General features: G+C 36.3%; 1 long non-coding RNA gene across 1 annotated transcript in view; it reads left to right on the forward strand.

The window, feature by feature from the left end:
- Nucleotides 1-424: 424 nt before the first annotated feature.
- Nucleotides 425-11,320, forward strand: part of LOC135215107 (uncharacterized) — a 242,703-nt gene continuing 231,807 nt past the window's right edge. The window contains exon 1 of the long non-coding RNA XR_010314571.1: nucleotides 425-507. This is a non-coding gene — a long non-coding RNA (uncharacterized LOC135215107). The remainder of the gene's footprint in view (nucleotides 508-11,320) is intronic.

Consider the following 11,320-nt stretch of genomic DNA (forward strand, 5'->3'; position numbering starts at 1 on the left):
TCTTTTTTTGCAAACATTTGATATTTCAGTTTCAGGCTACGAGACAAAGAGAAAGCCAAGTTGGTTATGTTGAGGCACTGCTAATCTTTTTCTGAGTTGACTAACTAATGGATTTGTTATCGTTTGTTAAGGTGGCGTGGCAACGACGATGTTTATCAATGTCGTTTTCTTCTTTGCTACTTAAATTAACTCGTATACTGAATTCCAAACAAATCAAGCACCAGCATCCTTCGTTACTCTTCAGGTTACAGCATTTTTTTTCTCTTACCATGAAAGAAAACAAATAAACCGCCAATCCAATGGACACGGTGGTAAGGAGCAATACCCAGATTTCAATACAATCATACCATTGTCCAAAGCATCCTTGCACTGAGCCTCGATGCTCAAGCAAACTAACTCTCTTGTTCCTTCCTCAAAGCTTAGCCCAGCGGTCATCACCAAGCTCCTTTCAACAACTGCTCTCCCACTAGATGGCTCAAGTTAGCTACTATACTTCTGATGATCGACGTAAGTTAATACACCAGATATTAAATAAGGAGATTGAATGTCCCGGTTTTAGCAGCTCAGTCGAAGTGTTCGTGGGGTATTTACGGTTTAACAGGAAAGTTACATGATTCCGATTTTAATCGACGGATAGAATGTCTCTTGAAATCATCCTTAATTAATTTTCCGTGTTGGGCTACTTTCACTGTCGGAGCCCTTGGGATTGTAGCATTCTGCTTTCCTGCTAGAGGTTGAATACTCCTTTGGAAAGATACAAACGCAATGGTCAAAGGAAGCATCAACTTCATGAAAGCAAACCACATCGACAGTATGAAGGAACGAATACATATATAAATGCAAAAGACGTCGGAGGCGCCTCAGCGGCGTGGTTGGTATGGTATTGGCGTTCCACCTCGGTGGTCGCGAGTTCGATTCTCGGCCATTCCATTGAAGAGTGATAGAAGTTCACTCTCGACGTGGTTCGGAAGTCACGTAAAGCCGTTGGTCCCATTGCTGAATAACCACTGGTTCCATGCAACGTAAAAACACCATACAAACAAACAAAAGACGTCGGGGCTATGAAAGATTCACACACAGAAAGGCAGGTTTCAAACCACCAGGTTGCTATTTGCGTCGTAAATAACGAGGTGAAACTATCGGTGTGGATTTTTCTCTAGGGTTTCCAAGATTTCTAAACGTTGGTACGTGTCATGTTGATAGTTATATATAAAAAAGTAAACGATAAATGTTTTAACCACAAAATATATACCTATTTACACATACATGGCTTCGTCTCAGTAGCATCTTGTTTAGCAAGTTATCCATTTTGCCTAGTTTCGTATGCTTATGAAGGGAATATCAATGACATTGATCATGATATTACTGATAATAATGTTATTATACAATTGAGTCACGCAATGCATGATGAGGGGTCGACGGCTGCTGGTGAGCCATCCTGTGTGGTCGAATCTCTCTGCACGGGAGGGTCACCCCTTTTTCATCCGTTCTCTTCGGTTTCTTAGGAGCCAGACCTTGTTAGAAGAGAGAGATTTTTAAGGGAATAATATCCTAATTTATAAAAATCTATTTAAAAAATTCAGTGACGGCGTTAACAATCAAAAGAGTAGAGGTTTTGAATTTTCATTCTTCCTGCTGATCGAGATTGGAAGCTTGGTGAGGAAGCCATTTCTTCGTTCCATTCCAAAATTAAGATTTCAAGGCTGTCCTTGAAAAATTCGCGCGCTAAAATATCATGGTGTGGGATAATCAAGAGCTCATTTCTCACCACACACACACATATATGTGTATATATATATATATATATATATATATATATATATATATATAGTATATATATATATATATATCTATATATATATATGTATATATATATATATATATGTGTGTGTGTGTGTGTGTGTGTGTGTGTGTGAGAGAGAGAGAGAGTGAGTATGGAGACGCGTTTTGTATTTATATGGCTCCAGAAGGTGCTATTCCAGTTCTCTGCAAGTCTTTTGTGAAGCGAATGCCACCCCCTAATCTCCAATATTCAAGTATTATATATAATATATATATATATAGTATATATATATATAGATATATATATATATATATATATATATATATTATATATATATATATATATATATATATATATATAAACGGAAGTCTCTCTTTCTCTCTCTCTCTCATCGTCAAATCGTCATGCCGAACAGACACCTAGAGCAAATCACTCGGGCAAACACTGTCGTAATTAGGTTGCAAGATGATTTCCTCATGTGCCATTGCTCGCCGGCTAGCCCTGCGTCTGTTGGGAGGGATTCCGAGCGCTTAAAATGAGAGCGAATTTTCCTCTTATTACCCGCGATAACCCTTTCCCTTCCGACAACCTGGATTCAACCTTCGCTCCCTTGCATACGTGATGCGTTTCCACTTCGGCGTAACAGTATTCACTGAAATGCGGCCATGAATAACAATCTGGCATCATACGCTTCGTTTAGAGCTGCTCAGTCACACCTGGCCCCCCCCCCCACCCCATACCCCTCATCCCCAGTCTCCAGCCCACGTCCCTCTTCCCTCCCATCCAACAAATCCCATATTCCCCTCCCACCCCCCTCTACCCCCCAACAACCCCGAGGGAGCTCAAACCCATGGGCCATATCGCTTATAAGCAAATTGACTCTTATTACTAATAATATTCTTCAAGCAATGCCATTCTCGTTGAAGAATTTTCCTTTCATTCTCAGGATTTCAGTTATTACTTCTTTACTCTTTTACCTTGGAATAAAATGCAGGACTCAAGGTTGAGTATGATAGACGTTTGTTCAATGAGCCTTTACCATATGCCTCACGGTGCACGGTCGAGTTAAATGAAGTCATATCTTCAAGCGGTGTCTCTCAACTCCAATGCGTAGGTTACCAACAAAGTTAATTTGAATAAGAAATAAGATCATAACATACGGATTTGCGCGCTAACTCCGGCAGCATGTGTACTTCTTTCTTTTCCGTTTACTGGCCATCTAATTTTGTATTTTCTCTTTGTTCTGTCACGAAATACAGAGAAATCCCCCCAAAAACTCTGTGAATCAAATCGAGATCTCCATAACCCGACACTGGGGTGCATTTCTTAAAAATCAGCAACGTGTAAGATTTGCAGTAATCTGCTTTAGAAGTCAAAGGCGTTTTCCCCTTTTTCACTCCAGACCGACTTCAGTATAGAGTCGACTGCTAATGCGGTAAACAAAGACATCGGTATTAAATGCTGTAACCGGACTAGGAAATGTCACGAGGGGGAAAAAGAATTGCTGGATATAATAGAATTCTAGTCAAGGAGGACATATGCATTGGCGTGAACGATACGTGGATTTTCAAAAAATAGAACACGACGCATTCGAGACGAAACACCATACAAACAAACATACGAACGCGTGAGAAACGTCATCAGTGTGAATCGGAGTATTAATTAAATTGTAAGAGGTAGTCGCCCTAGAGATAAATCCACCCCATTATATCAAACAAACTATATTCACCTACAAGCATGAACTAGAATCGATGTGTCATTTGGAGATGCAGTATAAATCCGAGCGGGTATTTCACTTACTCGGCAAGCTCATGCATTCGTGAGTGTCCGATGAATTAGCCAGCGCGGGAGGAAAAGGTCCTCGGCCAAATGAGCTATGCATTCTCGAGTAGGATTGATCATGAATAAAAACCTGGCCTTTTGATGTTGGCTTTCGCTGAGAAAGGGAGCCATATCCCTGTGCCTCTGTATGTATGTCATAGAAGGGGATTTTTTTTTTTTTTTTTTTTTTTTTTTTTTTTGCAGATCTAGGAATAATATCTTTTTGTGGAAATTATCATCTTTTTCGGATATTTATTATATATATCAGCAATACTTAAGACTACTTTTCTAGAGATTTATGTAACCTTTTGAATTTATTTTGCATATCGCTTCTAGCAATACTTTATATTGATACATTCGGTGCAATGTAGGCATTACTTAAGGTTCTTTGCAGCGTCCCTTCGGCGCCTAGCTGCAACTACTTCCGTTCCTTTTATAGTACCTCCGTTCATATGCTCTTTCTTCCATCTTACTGTCAACCCTCTCCTAACAATTGCTTCATAGAGCAACTGCTTTGAGGTTTTCCTCCTGTAAAACCTTTCAGATCTTTTACTGTCAATTTTCGTTTTAGCGCTGAATGGCCTTAGTTGCCCCAGTGCTGGGCATAATGCCAAAAATCTATATAAATCAAATCAAATTAATTTCAGTATAAATTCAAATTGATACAAAAGTATTTTTCCTTAATGCTCTATTTACAATTCTCTTTTACACACACTGAAAACATCTTTCTGACCTCGTCCTCTCAGAGTATCTGCAAAGCGAGGATTCCCTCCTTAAAACCGCTATTTATAATTCTGAAGAGCGATACCTTATCCGATCTATAATTGTGATCATTAGTCGTTTTATTTCCCGCTTCGCTGCAGCAGATCCCAAAGGTGAGAAAGAACTAGAAAGGCGCCTAAAATTAGCTTCGACTCGCGTAAGAAAAATATGTTTAATTAATCTATTTTCTTTCACCATGCCCATTGCTTCAGTGCAGCACGAGCTTTTTTCAAGTTGAGACAAGAAAACAGAAGGCGAAAAAAAGGTCTTTCGAGTCATCTGTTTATCCACTGAGAGGGAGAGAGAGAGAGAGAGTGTATATATTTTATTTTTGAATATGTATATATATATATATATATATATATATATATATATATATGTATATATATATATTTATTTTGATATAATATATATATATATATATATATACATATATATATATATATATATATATATATACAGAGAGAGAGAGAGAGAGACAGATGCAAAGAAATATATTTTCCATTTGTTTTTCTTATACTGCCGATGTTCACGTCATTTAATTATATATATTATCATTATATTTTCCTCGCCACACTTGCACTTTTCCATGCATGGAAAAGCGAAAAGAAAGCTTTAGCCATCCCGTAGTTAACTCTCTGATAAGCCGAACCCCACCCTTTGTATTTTTTTTTTTTAATTTTTCGTCTCACCTCGAACTCTCAGAGTTTCTGTCTGAAAATGCTTATACTTCGACCATCTTTCCCTCGACGTTGTGTAGTTTTGTTTGTGAAGTTTTGTCTTCTTGATATTTGCTTCCTTAACGCTTTGCGAGCTTGCACCTTTTGTAGAATGGTTGCTTTCGTTCGGCTGCTCTCTCCCTGCTCTCATGTTTGTTTTGCTTTCTGAGCCTTTTATTATTCATCTTTATTGTATTATCATACTCATAGCTGTCGTTCGTAGCGTTTAAGGGGATGATGGTGATGTTCGTAAACCTCAGGGCTCAAATATCAAGATATGAAGGGTTCAAATAGGGAAATTTGATGGACTCAAATATGAAGACATGATGGGCTCAAATATGAAGATGTGAAGGGCTCAAATATGAGGATATGAAAGACTCAAATATAAAGACATGGAGGACTCAAATATGAGGATATGAAAGACTCAAATATAAAGACACGGAGGACTCAAATATGAGGATATGAAAGGTAAGAAGGAAACCAATTAAGGAACCACAGACCCTTAGTCAGAGGAGATGACGTCCAAAGTATGATAGAATCGAACTGGAAAAGCAAAAAGCGTCTGGAAAGTCAAAGAAAGGAGAAGAAGAAGAAGAAGATGTTGATGAGGAGGAGGAGGATTAGGAGAAGAGAGCAAGAAAAAAAAAGGCACAGCCGCAGCCGAGAAATGCGAAAGGTATTTGAAATACGAACTTGCGGGGAATAAAAACAAAAGTGAAATCAAAATCCAGCTTTCTTCATTAAAGACTCAGACTTTTTTTTTCATCCTGGAAAGTTGAGATCATCCGGAACTTAAGGGCACGAATTTTCGTTTTGTAATTTGACATCAAGTTCTCTCTCTCTCTCTCTCTCTCTCTCTCTCTCTCTCTCTCTCTCTCTCTCTCTCTCTCTCTCTCTCCTTGTCTAATGTGTGTCAAAGCTCGTAACACTTACCATTCATATTTAGGAATACTGTCTGCATTGGTGTATGCACGCACAAATGCGTACAGTCTTATTCTATGTGATATATATGTTATATTATATATATATATATATATATATATAATGTGTGTGTGTATATATATATATATATATATATATATATATATATATATATGTGTGTGTGTGTGTGTGTATATATATATATATATATATATATATATATATATATATGAAATGTAATTTTCGTCAAAGAATATAAGATTAAATGAAAAAGAAGACCGCTTCAGGTTTTATACGTCGCGCTTTTGAAATATTTTCAATGACAGCAGCGCAAATCCTACCTTTAGGTATTTCAGACGGATTACCTCATTGCAAATTCTGTCCTCTCCTGCACAAAAAAAAAGAACAAAAATAAAAGGCGATTTATTTCCCTGCATGTGCAATTGGATTCATTCGCTTACATTTTATTAAATTTTTCTCGTTCATATCGAATACTCTTAATCAATAGAGAGGCAGGATATGAACGTCATGCAATGATGAACTTTACGTATAAAAGCAATAAAAAAAATATGTCGGTCTGTTTCTCTTTAATAATCACAGTTTGCAGTAACATCACGTGTAATGGATGCATTATTTACCTTTATTCATCTCTCGATTCGCAGTATGTCTCTATCTAGCCAGGTGAAAACCGGGACAGGAATGGGGAAAGAGTGGGGCTAATCATCCCGTCCCCCCGCCCCCCAACCTCCCACCCCCACCTAAAAAATAGGGGGGTAACAGCAAGCATGGAGATTCGAGATCGATTGCCCTGTGGAGATAATGATTTAGGGCTTTTCCTAAGCAATCCTTTGTGCCTTGAATATTGTACCTTATAGTTGGTCTCCTGTAGTGGGTCGCAGCTATGTTGCAGGGAGGCAAGGGATATCTTAAAGGTCTGATATAGATAGACTTAATATATCTTTAGGGACTTGATAGATAATTAGAGTGAGACTTATTAGAAAATTACAATGACAAAATCTGAAAAATTCTTTCATTCAAGATTACAGTCGTGAGTTTATGCATAAATTGTTACATTCATCAAATTGTAATAATTAATCTAATAATAATAATAATAATAATAATAATAAAAATAATAATAATAATAATAATAATTAATTATTATTATTATTATTATTATTATTATTATTATTATTCACAAACATCACACTTTTATATGAAAAAAAGACAGAAAAGGGATTTCCGCAGAAACAGACACCATACAAATTAGAGATTGTAAACAGTAGCATATTAACGCAAAAGCAAACAAAATACGAGTCGTCTTAACTGTAGGTAAGAGAATTTGTATAAAAGCTTTTCTTTTTTTTTAAATCTTTTCTGGTACCATGGCGTCACATCCTCGCATGGCGGAGTCAGCCTCGAAATTCCTCGTTTATTTACATCCAACAGCCTCCCGCGGTCAGAGCATTCAACTGGCTGCACCGTTACGACGAATCGCAGCTATGCAAATGGAGCGGTCTCTCTGACCATCTACAGACGAGACGTGTCTGTTGTGTTAATTTGCGACAGTCTTAAAAAAAAAAGGCTCGTTAATCTGGCTTTGGTTACGATTAGGACCCGGGTTAGAATAGAACCCGTCGCCCGGTTGGTATTAGTCCTCTTTGCTCAAGTGATTTACCCTCTTTTCGAACGTGTATCAAGCACGTATAGGAGAGATTAGCACTAGATACTGATTGTAGCACTAGATGCTGATTGAGGTACGTCACTTGTGTTAATTTGAGGAGGCATTGAAATTAACGTTCATTACCACGTGCTAATTTGAGATCACTTTTGTTAATTTGAGGAGGCTTTGAAATTATCTTCATTACCACGTGTTAATTTGAGTTCATTTGTGTTAATTTGAGGAGGTCTTAAAATTACCGTTTATTACCACGTGTTAATTTGAGGCCACTTGTGTTAATTTGAGGAGGATGGAATTTAACGTTCATTACCACGTGTTAATTTGATGTTATTCGTGTTAATTTGAGGGGGCCTTGAAATTAACGTTCATTACGTTTGATCTGTGGCCCGGTTGAAACTTCGATTATTTAAAACTGAATGTGATGCAGCCAGCTGCCTTGTTATTTAGTTGAAATGAAGGGCAATTGTGTGGGAGTCAGTAACGCAAGGGGCTTAAACGAAATATTGTAAAAAGGTCATTGAATTTTTAATTGTTTTCATTATTTATTTATTTATTTTTTTTTGTAGACTTCACCATGTCGATGAAGTGACCTTCACCGAGCAAAAGAGTTTTCGTCCTATCAGTAGAAAACCTCATCGATACCCTATTACGAATTATTATACATATTAGGAGCAATATTTTTTTTACTTTCAATAGAGTATAGACGGTTGTTAATCTAAAGTAGCCAGGTATAGTAGTAGTTGCAACTATATATAAGTAATTTATGTCAGCATTCAACAAGAACCCTGAAACTAGGTAGAAGGTAATTGTAGGTAAATGTACTATCTACTTCCAAATTATTACTTATATTTCATAATGCATTGAATGTAACATACTTGAGGAGAGAGAGAGAGAGAATCCTGTTTCAGGCACGTACAAACATATGTAGCACAAGCGTTGGAGAGAGAGAGAGAGAGAGAGAGAGAGAGAGAGAATCTCATATAGAGATGCCAGGGGAAGTCCATTCATTTCATGTCTAAATTCCTAAACTGTGAATTAAGGTCAAAATATGATTTATAACTTGGGTCCACAATCAATAAGTGAACCGCTGGCGTCAGAGTGAATTCCGCTGACGGAATACATAAGGAACTTTGAACCTTAGGTCAGGTCGCCACAAGGGATAACAATGCCCATCCTATACAAGAGCCATCAATATGATGAAATGAATGGCATTTATATTTACAAGGTTTCTAGATTTCCGTTTTTGTCAAAATTGAAATCTTCTCTGAAATTACGAGTCTTTGGTCGTTTTTCATTTAAATGTAAGTTTTTTTTTGAATAAGAATTGAAGTGACAGCGAGAGAGAGAAAGAGAGGTCGAGAGAGAATAGCTTGAGAACTTTTATTTGAAGTTTCAAGTTTCAAGTTTCGTATATTCAGGGTCCTTCATATTTAATATGAAAATTCCAAGGATCCGTTTGTGTTTAATAGTGTTGGTAAACAGGCGGTTTTATCACTTTTATGAGAGAGAGAGAAGAGAGAGAGAAGAGAAGAGAGAGAGAGAGAGAGAGAGAGAGAGAGAGAGAGAGAGAGAGACTTGATACATAGCTGAATCAAGAACACAATGATAAAATCACCGACGATGTAGATCACTCAAAAATATTTTTTTAATGCATATTCGACAAAAAAAAAAAAAAAAAAAAACAAATACGATGTAATGGGAGCTCTAAGCAGGTTCTAGAAAGCTCCCATTTTTGAAATGATAAGGGTTCAATTAATATATTTGGAACAGGAATTCTAATTGCAAAGGATCAACTCTTTTATTATTTAAACTAATGTTTCATCTACATCAAAAGTTATTTTGCATTTTGTTTTATTTATTCATCACTGCCTAGACCTGTTGAGCATGCACATTAAAATATCACAATCATTATAATCGCTGTAATTCATGTTTACTGAACATAAACATGCTCAGATTGTTCATGTTCAAGATTAAAGGATATTTTGTCTGTGAATGCACGAATTCTCGTCATTTATTCACAAGTGGCTTTATACTCACACGTAAAGCCAAAAATGTCGTTTACGAGCGAATTTTCTATACTTTTGGAATGAATTACAACTAAGGGGAATTATCTTTGATAAGTGCTTTTGATTCGGCCCGGATTCGAACTTGTTTTTTAGTTAGATACAGCGGTGAGCAGTCGTCTTCGTCCACTCAGTCATCTCGTTTTAATACATATCCATGTAAATCTAAGTCCATGCACAGTTAATCTGTTCATTTATGTTCGGCATTAATATTATCAGCTCTTTATATTCTTATTCTTTTCTCCTCTTGAACCTTATCTTCAACTTGAAAGCTTTTGCGATTCACCTGCTGTCTCCACTACCGCATCCATTTCAATGTTGATATAGAATATTTCATGCCTTCAATTTCACTACAAATTTCTATTGCTTCTTTCCTATTCGTGTTTTCATATTTCTTCACTCTTATATTTCCATTTTGTTTTTAAAATTGGCGTTTAATTCTCCTTCGTTATCTTTTCCTGATCTTTATTGTTTTAATATGAGGAACGGATATTCCGTTAGTAAATTATTTTTTCAGGATTCGTTACACCTCAGCGATCTCTCCTCGCCATTTTATTTATTTATTCATTTATTTGTTTACTTATTTATCTGTTTATTTCTTTATTTATTTAATGCTGAAAGGTTCCAAGGAGAGCTGGATGAATAATAATAGGAATTGCAGTATAACTTCACTCTGGTATACATATTACGTACCTACGTATGCATATGTAGAATATGGGCCTCTCTGATATACACATACGTCATAGGCTAATAATACACATGTATGTAAGTACAGACAAAAATCTGTAAATCTGCACTATTGATTATATTTGCTACAGAAGAAACTGGAATAAAATGTAAATGTGTCCCATGAAGTATGACCATTATTTAAAAAAATATTTTAGGCCCTTTAAATTTGAAAATACTTTTCGATACATAAATTATTATGAAATAAAAATTTTAATACTTTTGCAGGCAGAAAGACGACTTCCAGTTAGCTATTGTGAAAAGTTCAGCATTAGAATTAACAGCAGAATACAGTGTCCTCTTTTACTATGCAAATGTATATCCATAATTGATTTCAATATACTGCATTACGGCGGGTTATTGATGTCTGTCATTTGTCAATATCAGCTCAAGCCCTCAAATGTTCTAGTGATTTAACTGTGGAGGCCAAATAGAAGAAAAAAGTGCAGCAAAATTATGAGCTTTATTTTTCGTATACCGAAAAGCAAAATTTCTTTGACGCCCTTCGAGGGCAATTCGTCGCCACCGCTTAAATTCTGAACCTTACGGAATGTGTTCGGAAGGAGAGAAGTCGTTTAACGCGCTTGAAGACATTTCTGCTAAGTCAATAGTCTTATTGGCCACTTCCAGGTATTTCGAGTGTGTACTAAGAGTGAAGTGAGTTTGAGGCTATTGTAATGCTGATTTGATATCTTAACATTATTGTGTATGAGATCGTATAACACTTCGGTATTATTGCTTATCAATCACTTATCAATAGCAAGTGACTGAGGAGAGAGAGAGAGAGAGGAATATATATATATATATATATATTATATATATATATATATATATATATATATATCTA

The sequence above is a fragment of the Macrobrachium nipponense genome, chromosome 5 (assembly GCF_015104395.2).
Source record: "Macrobrachium nipponense isolate FS-2020 chromosome 5, ASM1510439v2, whole genome shotgun sequence".
In the NCBI taxonomy this organism is placed as follows: Eukaryota; Metazoa; Arthropoda; class Malacostraca; order Decapoda; family Palaemonidae; genus Macrobrachium; species Macrobrachium nipponense.